Source organism: Rattus norvegicus, chromosome X, assembly GCF_021556685.1.
Source record: "Rattus norvegicus strain SHRSP/BbbUtx chromosome X, alternate assembly SHRSP_T2T, whole genome shotgun sequence".
NCBI lineage: Eukaryota > Metazoa > Chordata > Mammalia > Rodentia > Muridae > Rattus > Rattus norvegicus.
This window is the reverse complement of record NC_141554.1, coordinates 14308735-14323197: the sequence shown is the minus strand read 5'-3', so window position 1 is coordinate 14323197 and position 14463 is coordinate 14308735.

The following is a 14463-nucleotide window of genomic DNA, read 5'->3' as shown; positions in this document are numbered from 1 at the left end:
TGGGCACTCCTGAGACTGCAGGACAGGAGAGACCGCCAGTATTGCCAACCCTTGCCCAAATCCCTGACCCAAGAGGAAACTGTATAGGGACTCTGGGAACAGGAAGATAGGGGCACTCAAGCTGCAGGAACACTGCGGTGCAGACTCAGCCTGGATCTGAAGGGACCCTATCAAAGAGCTCCCTGCACCCAAATCCTGTGGGAGTGAGAGGTAGACATTCAGAGGGGCAGACACACCTGGAAAGCCAGAGAAGACTACTCTCTGCCCACATTTCTGACTCTAGAGGAAAATGCCTAGCACCATATGGGCCCGCTGTGCACAGAGTACGAGAGAAGGCAGGGCAGGCCCTTCTGGTTGCTGCCCTCACTGAAGGCTGAAACCCGGCTCTGAAGAGCAATGTCAGGCACGAGACCAGAGGTAAGATAAACTTTTCTGCTCCAAGTGACCTGCCTAGTGGACTCAGGACACACGCGCACAGGAACACTTGAAGACCAGTAGACAGGAACGACTACACGCCCAAAAGACTACACACCTGAAAGCAGAACACTCTGTTCCCATAACTGGCTGAAAGAAAACAGGAAAACAGGTCTACAGCACTCCTGACACACGGGCCTATAGGACGGTCTAGCCGCTGTCAGAAATAGCAGAACAAGGTAACACCAGAGATAATGTGATGGCAAGAGGCAAGTGCAGGAACCCACACAACAGAAAACAAGACAACATGGCATCATCTGAATCCAACTCTCCCACCAAAGCAAACTCTGAATATCCAAACACACCAGAAAAGCAAGATCTATATTTAAAATCACATTTGAACATGATGATGGAGAACTTTAAGAAAGACATAAAGAACTCCCTTAGAGAAATGCAGGAAAATACAAATAAACAAGCAGAATCCTTTAGAGATGAAACACAAAAACCCCTGAATTACAGGAAAACACAATCAAACAGGTAAAGGAATTAAAAACGGAAATAGAAGCAATAAAGGAAGCACAAAGGAAGACAACCCTGGATACAGAAAACCAAATGAAGAGAAAAAAGGAGCCATAGATACAAGCATCACCAACAGAACACAAGAGATAGAAGAGAGACTCTCAGGACCAGAAGATTCCATAAAAATAACCTACACAAATGTAAAAGATAATATAAAACAGAAAAAAATACTGCCCCAAAACATACAGGAAATCCAGGACACAATGAGAAGATCAAAACTAAGGAAAATAGGTATAGAAGAGAATGAAGGCTCCCAACTCAAAGGACCAGTAAATATCTTCAACAAAATCATAGAAGAAATCTTCCCTAACCTAAAGAAAGAGATGCCCATAAACATACAAGAAGCCTACAGAACTCCAAATAGATTGGACCAGAAAAGAAACTCCTCCTGTCACATAATAGTGAAAACACCAAATGCACAAAACAAAGAAAGAATATTAAAAGCAGTAAGGGAAAAAAGTCAAGTAACATATAAAGGCAGACCTATGAGAATCACACCAGACTTCTCTCCAGGGACTATGAAAGCCAGAAGATCCTGGACAGCTCTCATACAGACCCTAAGAGAACACAAATGCCTGCCCAGGTTACTGTATCCTGCAAAATTCTCAATTAACATAGATGGAGAAACCAAGATATTCCATGACAAAACCAATATCTTTCTACAAATACAGCCTTACAAAGGATAATAAATGGTAAAGCCCAATACAAGGAGATAAGCTACTCCCTAGAAAAACCAAGAAACTAATCATTTTGCAACAAAACAAAGAGAAGACAAGCACACAAACATAATCCGGCATCCAAAAACGATTATAACAGGAAGCAATAATCACTACTCCTTAATAAATCTCAACATCAATGGACTCAATTCCCAAATAAAAGGACACAGATTAACAAACTGAATACACAAAGAGGACCCAACACTTTGCTGCTTACAGGAAACAGAACTCAGAGACGAAGACAGACACTACCTCAGAGTAAAAGGCTGGAAAACAACTTTCCAAGCAAATGGTCTAAAGAAGCAAGCTGGAGTAGCCATTCTAATATCGAATTAAATCGAATTTCAACCAAAAGTCATCAAAAAAGATAAGGGAGGACAATTCATATTCATCAGAGGAAAAATCCACCAAGATGAACTCTCAATCCTAAATATCTATGCTCCAAATACAACAGCACCTACATATATAAACGAAACCTTACTAAAGTTCAAAGCACACATTGCACCTCACACAATAATAGTAGGAGATTTCAACACCCCAATCTCATCAATGGACAGATCATGGAAAAGAAATTAGATAGAGACATAGCCAAACTAAGAGAAGTCATGAACGAAATGGAATTAACAGATATTTATAGAACATTCTACCCTAAAACAAAATGATATACCTTCTTCTCACCACCTCATGGTACTTTCTCCAATACTGACCATATAATCGGTCATAAAACAGGCCTCAATAGATACAGAAAGATAGAAATTATACCATGCGTCCTATCAGATAACCATGGGATAAAGTTGGTCTTTAATAACGATAAGGAAAGAATGCCGACATATACATGGAAGTTGAAGAATGTTCTACTCAATGATAACCTGGTCAAGGAAGAAATAAAGATATCAAAGACTTCTTAGAATTTAGTGAAAATGAAGGTACAACATACCCAAACTTATGAGACACAATGAAAACTATGCTAAGAGGAAAACTCATAGCTCTGAGTGCCTGCAGAAAGAAACAGGAAAGAGCAGCTTGACAGCACACCTAAAATCTCTAGAACAAAAAGAAGGAAACACACCTAGAAGGAGTAGAAGGCAGGAAATAATCAAACTCAGAGCTGAAATCAACGAAGTAGAAACAAAAAGGACTATACAAAGATTCAACAGAACTGAAAGTTGGTTGTTTGAGAAAATCAACAAGATAGATAAACCCTTAGCCAGACTGACTAGAGGACACAGCAAGTGTGTCCAAATTCACAAAATCAGAAATGAAAAGAGAGAGATAACAACAAAATTAGAGGAAATTCAAAAACTCATCAGATCCTACTACAAAAGCATGTATTCAACAAAACATGAAAATCTGAAGGAAATGGACAATTTCCTAGACAGATACCAGGAACCAAAGTTAAATCAGGAACAGATAAACCATTTAAACAACCCCATAACTTCTAAAGAAATAGAAGCAGTCATTAAAAGTCTCCCAACCAAAAGACCCCTGGTCCAGATGGGTTCAGTGCAGAATTCTATCAGACCTTCTTCATAAAAGACCTCATACCAATCAATACTTTAAAGTATTCCACAAAATTGAAACACATGGAAGGCTACCGAATTCATTCTATGAAGCCACAATTACACTTATACCTAAACCACACAAAGACCCAACAAAGAAAGAGAACTTCAGACCAAATTCCATTATGAATATCGATGCAAAGATACTGAATAAAATTCTTACAAACTGAATCCAAGAGCACATCAAAACAATCATCCACCATGATCAAGTAGGCTTCATCCCAGGCATGCAGGGATGGTTTAATATACGGAAAACCATCAATGTAATCCATTATGTAAACAAACTGAAAGATAAAAACCACATGATCATTTCACTAAATGCTAAGAAAGCATTTGACAAAATTCAACACACCTTCATGATAAAAGTCCTGGAAAGAAAAGGAATTCAAGGACCATACCTATACATAGTAAAAGCCATCTAGAGCAAACCAGTAGCTACCATTAAACTAAATGCAGAGACTTGAAGCAATCCCACTAAAATCAGGGACTAGACAAGGCTACCCACTCTCTCCCTACTTATTCAACATAGTTCTAGAAGTCGTAGTCAGAGCAATCAGAAAATAAAAGGAGATCAAATGGGTACAGATTGGAAAAGTAAGAAGTCAAAATATCACTGTTTGCAGATGATATTGTATATTTAAGGGATCCCAAACGTTCCACCAGAGAACTGATGAACACCTTCAGCAAAGTGACTAGGTATAAAATTAATTCAAATAAATCAGTAGCCTTACTCTACACGAAAGAGAAAAAAGCTGAGAAAGAAATTAAGGAAAAGACACCCTTCATAATAGTCCCAAATAATATAAAATACCTTGGTGTGACTTTAACCAGGCAAGTGAAAGATATGTGTGATAAGAACTTCAAGCCTCTAAAGAAAGAAATTGAAGATCTCAGAAGATGGAAAGATCTCCCATGCTCATGGATTGGCAGGATTAATATAGTAAAAATGGCCATTTTACCAAAAGCAATCTACAGATTCAATGCAATCAGCATCAAAATTCCAATCAAACTGTTCAGAGAGTTAAACAGAAAAATTTGCAAATTCTTCTGGAATAACAAAAAGCCCAGGATAACTAAAACTATCCTCAACAATAAAAGGATTTCCAGGGGAGTCATTACCCCTGAACTCAAGCAGTATTACAGAGCAATACTGATAAAAACTTTATGGTATTGGTACAGAGACAGACAGATAGACCAGTGGAATAGAATTGAAGAGGCAGAAATGAACCCACACACCTATGGTCACTTGATTTTTGACAAAGGGGCCAAAACCATCCAATGGAAAAAAGATAGCATTTTCAGGAAATGGTTCTGGTTCAACTGTAGGTCAGCATGTAGAAGAATGCAGAATAATCCATTCTTACCACCCTGTACAAAGCATAAGTCCAAGTGGATCAAGGACCTACACATCAAACCAGATACACTCAAAGTAATAGAAGAAAAATGGGGAAGAATCTTGAACACGTGGGCAGTGGAGAAAATGTCCTGAACAAAACACCAATGACTTATGCTCTAAGATCAAGAATCAACAAATGGGATCGCATAAAACTACAAAGCTTGTGTAAGGCAAAGGACACTCTTGTTAGGACAAAACATCAACCAACAGATTGGGAAAAGATCTTTACCAATCCTACAACTGATAGAGGGCTTATATCCAAAATATACAAAGAACTCAAGAAGTTAGACTGCAGCGAGACAAATAACTCTATTAAAAAATGGGGTTCAGAGCTAAACAAAGAATTCACAGCTAAGGAATGCCGAATGGCTGAAAAGCACCTAAAGAAAGTTCAACCTCTTTAGTCATAAGGGAAATGCAAATCAAAACAACCCTGAGATTCCACCTCACACCATTCAGAATGGCTAAGATCAAAAACTCCGGCCACAGCAGATGCTGGCAAGGATGTAGAGAAAGAGGAACACTCTCCATTGTTGGTGGGATTGCAGACTGGTACAACCATTCTGGAAATCAGTCTGGAGGTTATCAGAAAATTGGACATTGAACTACCTGAGGGCTCAGCTATACCTTTCTTGGGCATATACCCAAAAGATGCCCAAACATATAACAAAGACACATGCACCACTATGTTCATAGCAGCCTTATTTATAATAGTCAGATGCTGGAAAGAACCCAGATGCCCTTCAACAGAAGAGTGGATATAGAAAATATTTTACATCTACACAATGGAATATTACTCAGCTATCAAAAACAATGACTTTATGAATTTCATAGGCAAATGGATGGAACTGGAAAATATCATCCTGAGTGAGGTAACCCAATCGCAGAAAAACACACATGGTATGCACTCCTTGATAAGTGGATATTAGCCCAAATGCTGGAATTACCCTAAATGCACAGAACACATGAAACACAAGGATGATCAAAATGTGAATGCCTCACTCCTTCTTTAAAAGGGGAACAAGAATACTCTTGTCAGGGAATAGGGAGGCAAAGTTCAGAACATAGACTGAAGTAAAGCCCATTCAGAGCCTGCCCCACATATGGCCCATACATATACAGCCACCAAACTAGATAAGATGGATGAAGCAAAGAAGTGCAGGCTGACAGGAACCTGATGTAGATCTCTCCTGAGAGACACAGCCAGAATACAGCAAATATATAGGCGAATGCCAGCAGGAATCATTGAACTGAGAATGGGACCCCCGTTGAAGGAATCAGAGAGAGAGAGAGAGAGAGAGAGAGAGAGAGAGAGAGAGAGAGAGAGAGAGAGAGAGAGAGAGGAAAGAGAAAGAGAGAGAGTTAAAGACAAATAGTAAAGGGTGGTCAATGAGTATGTATAAAAGAGTTATTCTGGGATACTTGTAGTAGTCTCTTTTTGTTACTGTAATAAGTTGTCTAAAGCTAAGGAATGTATGAAGAAACGATCTTTACTTAGTCTGCATTTGAGCAGGTTCAAATACATGACCCAAGGAAATAAAATGGTACCAGTCCACCTAATACACAGAGGAGTGACTGGCACTTAATTAGAGTGGCAAATGATGGCAACTATTAGAAGATGTATTCCTAAGGATAACCCCACTTGAGAGACAAAGACTCTTTCTATATTAACTTTTGAGTATGATTGATCAGGGAAGCATTAATTTCGGATTCTTCCAGCCTGCCGTTTGTACCAGTGTGGTGACATTGTATGGTTCTAGAAATAGCCTCCTGAACTAGATATGTGAATATTGGCAGCTGAAAATAATTTTGAATGCAATTAACTGAATATGAGTGGGTCATTGACAACATGTGCACATTGACATTTGCAGTATTGTGCTCATCAGTATGATGGTCTCTACCTACTGTGCATAGACTGTCACAATTACAAATTATCTGTTTGATAAAGGCAGAACGGTTGTGTAAAAGATCATAGCACTGTTGGATAATTACAAGTTATAAATGATAGCATTTGTAGTAAAAGGTAGGAGTGAATCCTGATATGTTGTTAAGGAGCTGGATGTCGGGAAGACAATTATCAGAGGATCCATTTATCTAATGTATTAGTTAGTGATTTACCAATGACCTATACCTATGACACTGAGCTGTCTATACAAATTCCAAAGTCCACTTAAAGGAAAGGGGAGAAGCCAGATAGAAACCATCATACATTGCACAATATTTTCGTTTATTATGGACCTGGTTGCAAAAGTCTCCCAGTTATTCTAATTCTATTGAAAAAGCAAGAGATCCGAAGTCCTGTCATTTTCCAGTGAGTTTCAGAACACTCAGTTTTCCAACACACTCCTTCTCCACTTAGACTTATCAGGTTTTCACATCTGATTCGGGCTGGGCATCTGCCCTATTCTACATCACAATCCTCAGCATGATTCCATGGATCCAGGAGTACACACAGATACAGGTTATAAAATAAAGCAAGAGGAAAGAATTTTCTGTGCCACCCAGTTCTGAATTATTTACTTCCAGCCCTGGGAGTCAGAGAACTAGTTCTTTCTAGGCCTTGAGTTTTACTGCAATACAAAGAAAGAAAATAAGTAAATAAGGAGAGAGAAGAAATAAATCCCTCAGAGACCTTCTGAATATGAAATGGTCTTTGAAATGTAGCTTTTTGCTCAGATATCTCATCATTTAGTACTAATATGCTACAACTAAATAGTGGAGTGAAACACAATTTTGCAGTAATGTATTTGTGGCCATTTGTTTAAGCAGAAAATAAAATACAATGAATCTTAAACTTGCAGGAATCTATATAATTAAATAACCCCCAATTTATAAATTGACCTCAAGATAATGCCATCAGGTATTATGTCGAAAATAATCACAAATACAGGTAATTGAAATGAGAATTCCTCCATTTACTTTCAGATAAAAATGGAAAAGAGGATACAATAGTTTGGGAGGTATTTCCATGGTCATAAAAGAGAGTAATTCAACTGTTCTCTTACTTTGTGTCACAGAGAGGGCTCAGGAACATTCCCCATGCTTTTTAAAGAGGCTATAATCATCTCATCACATAAATTTAATGTCCTTTTCTTTTGTTTCCTACATTTATTCGGAAGGATGATTCCTTCCCAGCCCCTTTGGCCACCCCGTTTTTCTTTCAAACTGTTATGCACTAGTTTATGTTGAGACAGGATCTCAGGCTGGCCTTGACCTTACTGTCCTCCTTCAGTCTCCTGTGCACTAGTTTCTCCCATGGAAAAAGATTTTCTACAGCTATTTTAATATAGGTTTAAAATGAGTGACTTTATTAAGTATATACAAAGCAAAATAACAAGTAATGGAGAAATAGAAGCAGCAGATAGCAAAACATTATCTAATGTGATGCTTATAATGTCCAGCAGTGATAACTAGAATAGAGTGGTTAAGAGAGAAAATAAAGGTAACAACATCAAATCACGGGCTTACAATATCCAGAGAAGATAACCAAGGAGGACTGCAGAAAAAGTCATGCTTGAGTTCTTGACTGAGCCCCAGGCAAAGCTGAGCATTCTCCCCATGGATGAGCTTTTAAATTCTTGCTTTCATTTCAGGTATTTTAATACCATTGGCTCAATGATGGTAACCTCAATTAGAAATGGATTGAGTTCTAGCTGCTCTCAAGGAAGCAATGTTTTAAATACCTTTAGATATTTGGTTTTCTCCTTGTCACAGAGACAAGGTTGAGCCTTCACTAAGCTAGGGTATCAGAGGACACATAAGAGTGTGATGAGAGGTTCCATTTTGCACTCAGAGTCCGTTCTCAACAAGTATAAACAGCACAGGAGAATTTTCCAATATAATTTGTATTAGAGCAGGTTATTACAGGTGAATAGAACCATGTCTGATTTGCAATCTATTTTTGGGAACATTTAGTGCATAAAAGTTTGTGTGGTTACTTTAAGTCTAAACCTCATTTTAAAAGAATTATTTAAGCTTTTCATTTTGCATATTCATTGTATACGGTATTAGTTACATTAGGACATTTCATACAGGTTTATATTGTATGTGGAGCAGGGTTTCCTTCAAAATCCTGCTTCAGAGTTTATTTATTTATTTATTTTTTATTAACTTGAGTATTTCTTATATACATTTCAAGTGTTATTCCCTTTCCCGGTTTCCGGGCAACATCCCCCTCCCCATCCCTTTCCTTATGGGTGTTCCCCTCCCAACCCTCCCCCCATTGCCGCCCTCCCCCCATAGTCTAGTTCACTGGGGGTTCAGTCTTAGCAGGACCCAGGGCTTCCCCTTCCACTGGTGCTCTTACTAGGATATTCATTGCTACCTATGGGGTCAGAGTCCAGGGTTAGTCCATGTATAGTCTTTAGGTAGTGGCTTAGTCCCTGGAAGCTCTGGTTGCTTGACATTGTTGTACTTTTGGGGTCTCGAGCCCCTTCAAGCTCTTCCAGTTCTTTCTCTGATTCCTTCAACGGGGGCCTATTCTCAGTTCAGTGGTTTGCTGCTGGCATTCGCCTCTGTATTTGCTGTATTCTGGCTGTGTCTCTCAGGAGCGATCTACATCCGGTTCCTGTAGGCCTGCACTTCTTTGCTTCGTCCATCTTCTCTAATTGGGTGGCTGTATATGTATGGGTCATATGTGGGGCAGGCTCTGAATGGGTGTTCCTTCAGTCTCTGTTTTAATCTTTGCCTCTCCCTTCCCTGCCAAGGGAATTCTTTTTCCTCATTTAAAGAAGGAGTGAAGCATTCACATTTTGATCATCCGTCTTGAGTTTTGTTTGTTCTAGGGATCTAGGGTAATTCAAGCATTTGGGCTAATAGCCACTTATCAATGAGTGCATACCATGTATGTCTTTCTGTGAATGGGTCAGCTCACTCAGGATGATATTTTCCAGTTCCAACCATTTGCCTACGAATTTCATAAACTCCTTGTTTTTGATAGCTGATTAATATTCCATTGTGTAGATGTACCACATTTTCTGAATCCATTCCTCTGTTGAAGGGCATCTGGGTTCTTTCCAGTTTCTGGCTATTATAAATAAGGCTGCGATGAACATAGTGGAGCACGTGTCTCTTTTGTATGTTGAGGAATCTTTTGGGTATATGCCCAAGAGAGGTATAGCTGGATCCTCAGGCAGTTCAATGTCCAATTTTCTGAGGAACCTCCAGACTGATTTCCAGAATGGTTGTACCAGTCTGCAATCCCACCAACAATGGAGGAGTGTTCCTCTTTCTCCACATCCTCGCCAGCATCTGCTGTCACCTGAGTTTTTGATCTTAGCCATTCTCACTGGTGTGAGGTGAAATCTCAGGGTTGTTTTGATTTGCATTTCCCTTATGACTAAAGATGTTGAACATTTCTTTAGGTGTTTCTCAGCCATTCGGCATTACTCAGCTGTGAATTCTTTGTTTAGCTCTGAACCCCATTTTTTAATAGGGTTATTTGTTTCCCTGCGGTCTAACTTCTTGAGTTCTTTGTATATTTTGGATATAAGGCCTCTATCTGTTGTAGGATTGGTAAAGATCTTTTCCCAATCTGTTGGTTGCCGTTTTGTCCTAACCACAGTGTCCTTTGCCTGACAGAATCTTTGCAGTTTTATGAGATCCCATTTCTCGATTCTTGATCTTAGAGCGTAAGCCATTGGTATTTTGTTCAGGAAATTTTTTCCAGTGCCCATGTGTTCCAGATGCTTCCCTAGTTTTTCTTCTATTAGTTTGAGTGTGTCTGGTTTGATGTGGAGGTCCTTGATCCACTTGGACTTAAGCTTTGTACAGGGTGATAAGGATGGATCGATCTGCATTTTTCTACATGTTGCCCTCCAGTTGAACCAGCACCATTTGCTGAAAATGCTATCTTTTTTCCATTGGATGGTTTTGGCTCCTTTGTCAAAAATCAAGTGACCATAGATGTGTGCGTTCATTTCTGGGTCTTCAATTCTATTCCATTGGTCTATCTGTCTGTCTCTGTACCAATACCATGCAGTTTTTATCACTATTGCTCTGTAATACTGCTTGAGTTCAGGGATAGTGATTCCCCCTGATGTCCTTTTATTGTTGAGGATAGCTTTAGCTATCCTGGGTTTTTTGTTATTCCAGATGAATTTGCAAATTGTTCTGTCTAACTCTTTGAAGAAGTGGATTGGTATTTTGATGGGGATTGCATTGAATCTGTAGATTGCTTTTGGTAAAATGGCCATTTTTACTATATTAATCCTGCTAATCCATGAGCATGGGAGATCTTTCCATCTTCTGAGGTCTTCTTCAATTTCTTTCCTCAGTGTCTTGAAGTTCTTATTGTACAGATCCTTTACTTGCTTGGTTAAAGTCACACTGAGGTACTTTATATTATTTGGGTCTATTATGAAGGGTGTCATTTCCCTAATTTCTTTCTCGGCTTGTTTCTCTTTTGTATAGAGGAAGGCAACTGATTTATTTGAGTTAATTTTATACCCAGCCACTTTGCTGAAGTTGTTTATCAGCTTTAGTAGTTCTCTGGTGGAACTTTTGGGATCACTTAAATATACTATCATGTCATCTGCAAATAGTGATATTTTGACCTCTTCTTTTCCGATCTGTATCCCCTTGATCTCCTTTTGTTGTCTGATTGCTCTGGCTAGAACTTCAAGAACTATATTGAATAAGTAGGGAGAGAGTGGGCACCCTTGCCTAGTCCCGGATTTTAGTGGGATTGCTTCAAGTTTCTCTCCATTTAGTTTAATGTAAGCAACTGGTTTGCTGTATATGGCTTTTACTATGTTTAGGTATGGGCCTTGAATTCCTATTCTTTCCAGGACTTTTATCATGAAGGGGTGTTGAATTTTGTCAAATGCTTTCTCAGCATCTTATGAAATGATCATGTGGTTCTGTTCTTTCAGTTTGTTTATATAACGGATCACGTTGATGGTTTTCCGTATATTAAACCATCCCTGCATGCCTGGGATGAAGCCTACTTGATCATGGTGGATGATTGTTTTGATGTGCTCTTGAATTCGGTTTGCCAGAATTTTATTGAGTATTTTTGCGTCGATATTCATAAGGGAAATTGGTCTGAAGTTCTCTTTCTTTGTTGTGTCTTTGTGTGGTTTAGGTATAAGAGTAATTGTGGCTTCGTAGAAGGAATTCGGTAGTGCTCCATCTGTTTCAATTTTGTGGAATAGTTTGGATAATATTGGTATGAGGTCTTCTATGAAGGTTTGATAGAATTCTGCACTAAACCCGTCTGGACCTGGGCTCTTTTTGGTTGGGAGACCTTTAATGACTGCTTCTATTTCCTTAGGAGTTATGGGGTTGTTTAACTGGTTTATCTGTTCCTGATTTAACTTCGATACCTGGTATCTGTCTAGGAAATTGTCCATTTCCTGCAGATTTTCAAGTTTTGTTGAATATAGGTTTTTATAGTAAGATCTGATGATTTTTTGAATTTCCTCTGAATCTGTAGTTATGTCTCCCTTTTCATTTCTGATTTTGTTAATTTGGACACACTCTCTGTGTCCTCTGGTTAGTCTGGCTAAGGGTTTATCTATCTTGTTGATTTTCTCAAAGAACCAACTTTTGGTTCTGTTGATTCTTTCTATGGTCCTTTTTGTTTCTACTTGGTTGATTTCAGCTCTGAGTTTGATTATTTCCTGCCTTCTACTCCTCCTGGGTGTATTTGCTTCTTTTTTGTTCTAGAGGTTTTAGGTGTGCTGTCAAGCTGCTGACATATGCTCTTTCCTGATTCTTTCTGCAGGCACTCAGTGCTATGAGTTTTCCTCTTAGCACAGCTTTCATTGTGTCCCATAAGTTTGGGTATGTTGTACCTTCATTTTCATTAAATTCTAAAAAGTTTTTAATTTCTTTCTTTATTTCTTCCTTGACCAGGTTATCATTGAGTAGAGCATTGTTCAATTTCCACGTATATATGGGCATTTTTCCCTTATTGTTATTGAAGACCAGTTTTAGGTCGTGGTGGACCGATAGCACACATGGGATTATTTCTATCTTTCTCTACCTGTTGAGGCCCGTTTTTTGACCAATTATATGGTCAATTTTGGAGAAAGTGCCATGAGGAGCTGAGAAGAAGGTATATCCTTTTGCTTTAGGATAGAATGTTCTATAAATATCTGTTAAGTCCATTTGGCTCATGACTTCTCTTAGTCTGTCGACATCACTGTTTAATTTCTGTTTCCATGATCTGTCCATTGATGAGAGTGGGGTGTTGAAATCTTGCACTATTATTGTGTGAGGTGCAATGTGTGTTTTGAGCTTTAGTAAGGTTTCTTTTAAGTATGTAGGTGCCCTTGTATTTGGGGCATAGATATTTAGGATTGAGAGTTCATCTTGGTGGATTTTTCCTTTGATGAATATGAAGTGTCCTTCCTTATCTTTGTTGATGACTTTTAGTTGGAAATTGATTTTATTTGATATTAGAATGGCTACTCCAGCTTGCTTCTTCTGACCATTTGCTTGGAAAGTTGTTTTCCAGCCTTTCACTCTGAGGTAGTGTCTGTCTTTGTCTCTGAGGTGTGTTTCCTGTAGGCAGCAGAATGCAGGGTCCTCGTTGCGTATCCAGTTTGTTAATCTATGTCTTTTTATTGGGGAGTTGAGGCCATTGATATTGAGAGATATTAAGGAATAGTGATTATTGCTTCCCGTTATATTCATATTTGGATGTAAGGTTATGTTTGTGTGCTTTCATTCTCTGTGTTTTGTTGCCAAGACGATTAGTTTCTTGCTTCTTCTAGGGTAGAGCTTGCCTCCTTATGTTGGGCTTTACCATTTATTATCCTTTGTAGTGCTGGATTTTTAGAAAGATATTGTGTAAATTTGGTTTTGTCATGCAATATCTTGGTTTCTCCATCTATGTTAATTGAGAGTTTTGCATGATACAGTAACCTGGGCTGGCATTTGTGTTCTCTTAGGGTCTGTATGACATCAGTCCAGGATCTTCTGGCCTTCATTGTTTCTGGCGAGAAGTCTGGTGTGATTCTGATAGGTCTGCCTTTATATGTTACTTGACCTTTTTCCCTTACTGCTTTTAATATTCTTTCTTTATTTTGTTCGTTTGGTGTTTTGACAATTATGTGACAGGAGGTGTTTCTTTTCTGGTCCAATCTATTTGAGTTCTGTAGGCTTCTTGTATGTCTATGGGTATCTCTTTTTTTAGGTTAGGGAAGTTTTCTTCTATGATTTGGTTGAAGATATTTACTGGTCCTTTGAGCTGGGAGTCTTCACTCTCTTCTATACCTATTATCATTAGGTTTGATCTTCTCATTGAGTCCTGGATTTCCTTTATGTTTTGGACCAGTAGCTTTTTCCGCTTTACATTATCTTTGACAGTTGAGTCAATGATTTCTATGGAATCTTCTGCTCCTGAGATTCTCTCTTCCATCTCTTGTATTCTGTTGGTGAAGCTTGTATCTAAAGCTCCTTGTCTCTTCTTTTGGTTTTCTATATCCAGGGCTGTTTCCATGTGTTCTTTCTTGATTGCTTCTATTTCCATCCTCAATTCCTTAAACTGTTTGATTGTGTTTTCCTGGAATTCTTTCAGGGATTTTTGTGTCTCCTCTCTATGGGCTTCTGCTTGTTTATTTATGTTTTCCTGGAATTTTTTCAGGCATTTTTGCGATTCCTCTCTGTAGGCTTCTACTTGTTCTCTAAGGGAGTTCTTCACGTCTTTCTTGAAGTCCTCCAGCATCATGATCAAAAATGATTTTGAAACTAGATCTTGCTTTTCTGGTGTGTTTGGATATTCCATGTTTGTTTTGATGGGAGAATTGGGCTCCGATGGTGCCATGCAGTCTTGGTTTCTGTTGCTTGGGTT